This window comes from Quercus suber, unplaced genomic scaffold, assembly GCF_002906115.3.
Source record: "Quercus suber isolate HL8 unplaced genomic scaffold, Cork oak 2.0 scaffold_912, whole genome shotgun sequence".
Classification (NCBI taxonomy): domain Eukaryota; kingdom Viridiplantae; phylum Streptophyta; class Magnoliopsida; order Fagales; family Fagaceae; genus Quercus; species Quercus suber.
In genome coordinates, this window is record NW_027070336.1 from 188355 (window position 1) to 193239 (window position 4885).

Consider the following 4885-nt stretch of genomic DNA (forward strand, 5'->3'; position numbering starts at 1 on the left):
TAGTTCTGATTGAGTCGTAGGTTGCATCGATGGCCTAATTGGCTTAAGGTACTTCGAGTAATATTTGGACTTATAAAATTGTGGATTTTGAATTATATGTTTACAAACTTATAATTAAATTAGTCGCTAACCCTTGCGATTCATCGGAAAGTTTTTAGTTTATATTGAATATTTATTTATGGTAGTTTAAAATATTATTTCAAATCATCATTTCATTTTATTTTGGTTGGAATAACTTATATAATTAAATGAAATGCTTACAAATAAGAGATGACATTAATAATATACGATATATAGTTAGTTATAATTCAAGATATCATTCAAATATGACAATTTTTAAAAAAAAAAAAAAAAGAACAATATTAATGCATTGAAACACAAAATACTATATTGCCCAATAGATATTACAACTTTAAAAATAAAACATGAGTAGTTATTTTTAATGGACTGGGGTAATAGTACAATTTTTAATAGAAAAATAAAATCTGATTTAAAATTTTTCGGAGTAACACTGTAGTAAAAATGCCGAAAGGAAGCCAGGAATTCCACTAAAAAATGCCACAAATACATTTGGGTGTTTTTTTTTTTTTTTTTTTTGAGCAAGTACATCACTGTTTAGTAGAAAAACCAACTACGAAGTAGTCTAACATCATTAAGGAAGGATGTGGCCAATGCTCAAATTGGTAGGTCCATCTGACTTTACTTCATCTACTGGACTTTTAAATTCACACTCTACCTCAACTGCTTGAAGCCCCAAATCCACAAAGGCTATGTACACCCTTCAACAGGCTATCTAGACTGATTATTTCTCTAAGCTTCCATATATTCCATAGCAAGTGTACAGGTTGTTTGCACAAAATCCACTACTAACTTCAGAGTTTCATCCACATGCCTTTGGTTCCGATTTGACCATAATAGCCAACCTCCACCACAACTAATACAATCAACTGGATTGGTTAAAACAATATATCAAATACTAGGAATATAAAAATACAAAACTTGGTATTATGTATATGATACCATCGAAAGATTTAAATATCATTGCAGGCTTCCTGAATTCCACCCATCACAAAAGCCATGGCTTACATCAAACTGGCCTTTGAAAAAGCCGACCCTTTACATCACACAAAAAATGACATTGAGAAAATAAGGCCAACAAATACATCTCACCCTGATGAAATCAACAACACATCATCATATTCCCTACTTATCTTCCTCCTTACCACTCACCATGTATTATGACTTCTAGAACAACAACAAAAAATCACTTACAAATTTTATCAAATAGCTTGTGTACGCGTAAGAAAAACAACACTTAATGAAAAGAGAGTACCATGTTGCAGCAACACCAGCATCAATATAACCAAGGGTTGTTTTTTCTCTCAAGGCCTGTGCAAGCTCCTTTGTGCCAAAAAATTGAAAACATAAAATGAGGTTTTTGTAGGTACCTATGTATTTTTGATACCACATAAACAGGCAAGTTTGGCTATGAAGTTAAAAGATTTCATATACATACTCCAATTAAAAGGTACTATGACACCACATATACAGGCAAGTTCGGTTATAAAGTCAAAAGATTAAAAATCTGTAATATGTCTTTTGATTTTGCATAATGATAGAGGTATTCATTAAAGTTTGCTATTTGTTAAGACTCTCTCAACCATCTCTTTGAATCTCTGTCTCAAATTTATAATATCTAATACCATGCCCATCTTGCATAATCATATATAACTCTCAAACAACTATACTAACCAACCCCAACATTAAAAAAAAATTCCCACAGAATCCAAAATAGCAGCAACCCCAACATAACATTTCGTAGGCTATCATATAAGAAGACGACAATAACACTATAGATCAAACCATAGCCTTTTGTAATTTCTTGTAGCTGAATTCTTTTAAAGAGAGAACAAAAGGCATATTACAAATGAATCTAAGAACAAACACCTGAGCATTCCAAACATGTTCAAGAAATACCACAAATGAATTGGCAAAAAAGAATCAAAGAACAAACACCTGAGCATCCATCAAAAACATGTTCAGCAATCTCAAACAACTATACTAACCAACCCCAACCTTCAAAAAAAATTCCCACGGAATCCAGAATAGCGGCAGCCCCAACATAACATTCCATAGGCTATCGTATAAGAAGACCCAGAGATTATAATAATTTATAAAAAGGGAAAACCAATGTAAATGAAGACAACAATAACACTATTTATCAAACCAGAATAAACCCAGAATTGAAATCAAATAGAAGAATCCCAGGAAACCAAAAATCCAATAAAAATTGCATAACCAAAAAAAGGGAAAAAGAAAATCCAAACCAATGTAAAATGAAGATGAGAAAAACACTATATATCAACTAAAACAAACCCAAAATTAAAACCAAATAGAAGAATCCCAAGAAACCAAAAATCCAATAAAATTTGCATACAAAAAAAAGGGAAAAAGAAAATCTAATTACAAAAATTTCATGATTCTTCTTTGCCATAGATTTGACAACAAAGGAAGAAGGAGATGGAAATCTGCGAGAAAAAAAAAAAAAAAAAAAACAGAGCAACCCACAGCCACAAACTAACAAAATTACATGAGATGTCATTGTTAGGATTTTTTTTTTTTCCTTTTCGACCATTTTTGATTTGATTGATTATCATACCCTAGTCACTTTGTCGCTGCAAAATCTTTTGGCAAACTCCAAAACACAATTTATCATAAAAAGGTAGTAAAAAGCAATGTGCAACTTGAAGGATATGGTCGGCTGTAGATTCTTACATACATTTTTTTTTTTTTTTGGATAAGTAACTTAAAAGTTTTTTGAAAGAACACTGCCCCGTACATAGGAAATGTACGAAAGAGGCAAAAACATCAAGAAACCAAAGTACAATAATCAAGCAACCCTGGAAGGAAATACAAGGAAAAGAAGGTAAAACCAAACACCATTCAAGAAGAGTAGAAAAGAAAAGACTTAAACTCAAGAATGGACCGTTCGTGATCCTCAAAGCTTCTCGAATTCTGCTCTTGCCAGATACACCACATCAAACAGTGTGGCACAATCCTCCAAATAACTATATTACGATGTCGCCTGAAATTGCAAGACCAACAATCCAACAAATCCGCTACCCTTAGCGGCATCACCCAACAAATACCAAACAAGCAAAGATCATACTCCACATCTCAAATGCAATAGGACAGTGAAGGAGGAGATGATCTACAAATTCCCCACACCCTTTGCACATAAAACACCACTCAAGAACAACAAAGTGCCTCTTCCGAAGATTATCTATAGTTAAAATCTTGCCTAAAGCCGTAGTCCAAGAGAAAAAAGCAACCCGAGGAGGAACCTTCGATTGCCACACCATTTTCAAGGGAAGGGAATGACAGTAGAAGGGGATAGAGAATGATAATACCCACTCACCTTGAAACCTCGATTGCAGGCTGGCTTCCAACAAAGTTTGTCAGCACCAACACCCCGCACCTTTGTGGAATAGATCAAGACCAAAAATGAATCCAAAGAAAGTGACTCTTGATCTTCCACTAAGCGGCGAAACTAAATGTCCCAAAAACTCTCCCATTTACGTAGCACATAACTTCAGAGACCGAAGCCTCCCTTGTCCTACTAATATTATATAAATCTGGAAACTCCTCCTTAAGAGGATGATCCCTACACCACACATCATCCCAAAACTTCACACGAGTACCATCACCCACATCATACCGAAGGAACTTGGAAAAATTCAACCAGCCACTTCTAATGAACTTCCACAAACAAACACCATAAGCCCCCGACATAGATTTTGTGCACCAACCACCCCACTCATTCCCATACTTCGCCCCAATGACCCTTCTCCAAAGGGCATCATTCTCCCAACCATAACGCCACAACCATTTGGCTAATAAGGCAGAATTAAACCTTCTTAAGCACCGAATGCCTAACCCTTTTTTTCACTGGTCCACAAACCTTAGACCGGTTTACTAAATGAATTTTACGATCACCCCCAATACCAGTCCAAAGAAAATCTCTTTGTAATTTCTCCATCCTCTTAGCCATCTTAACTGGAATAGGGAGAAGAGAAAGGAAATATGTAGGTAAGCTAGAAAGAGTACTCTTAATAAGGGTAACTTTGCCCCCTTGGATAAATACAACCTCTTCCAACCAGCTAGCCTTTGATCCATCTTCTCCAAGATAGGATTTCAAATAGTCTTATCTTTAAAAGAAGCACCCAACAGGAGACTTAAATATTTCAATGGAAGAGCAGACTCCCTACAGCCCAAATCTCCACTAACTCATGAAGATTAGGCACATCCCCAACTGGAACCAATTTAGACTTTTCTAAATTAATTCTTAGCCTTGACATCTCCTTGAATTTAGAGAGAATCCCACACAGAGCTGTAATATGAGTGCTGTCGGTGTCACAGAAAACAAGGGTATCATCCGCGAACAATAAATGAGACACCGACATCAAGGAACCAGCTTCATTCCCAACTGTGAAACCCAAAAACTGACTAGCTGCAGTAGCCGCAACCAACATACTACTCAAGGCCTCCAAGACAATATCAAACAGAAATGGGGATATAGGATCACCTTGCCGAAGTCCTCTAGAACTCCCAAAAAAGTCAGAAGGACAACCATTAATCAAAATGGAGAATTTAACACATTGTTTTATATTAATTACATAGAAATGAGGGGTGCTCTTGGCACGGCATTGTTCGTTATGTTTCACTAGAACCCTCCTTTTGGAGCTTAATTTTGATGTACCCACAGCATACATTCTAAATACTTGGGCTGCATGTGTTTTTGATTTACTAAAAAAAATGTTATTTATTTATTTTCTTGAAATTGCTTTTATCTGCTTTGCCTCACCTTTTCTAGTTACTCCTAAGA

The 4885-nt window shown here is 35.4% G+C and overlaps 1 long non-coding RNA gene across 1 annotated transcript; it reads right to left on the minus strand.

Moving 5' to 3' along the window:
* Positions 1-362: 362 nt before the first annotated feature.
* On the minus strand, positions 363-2580 carry LOC111992192 (uncharacterized). Its single transcript, XR_002880818.2, has 2 exons — positions 1021-2580; positions 363-934 (listed from the first exon to the last, which is right to left on the minus strand). It is a non-coding gene; the product is annotated as an uncharacterized LOC111992192 (long non-coding RNA).
* Between the last annotated feature and the right edge of the window lie 2305 nt (positions 2581-4885).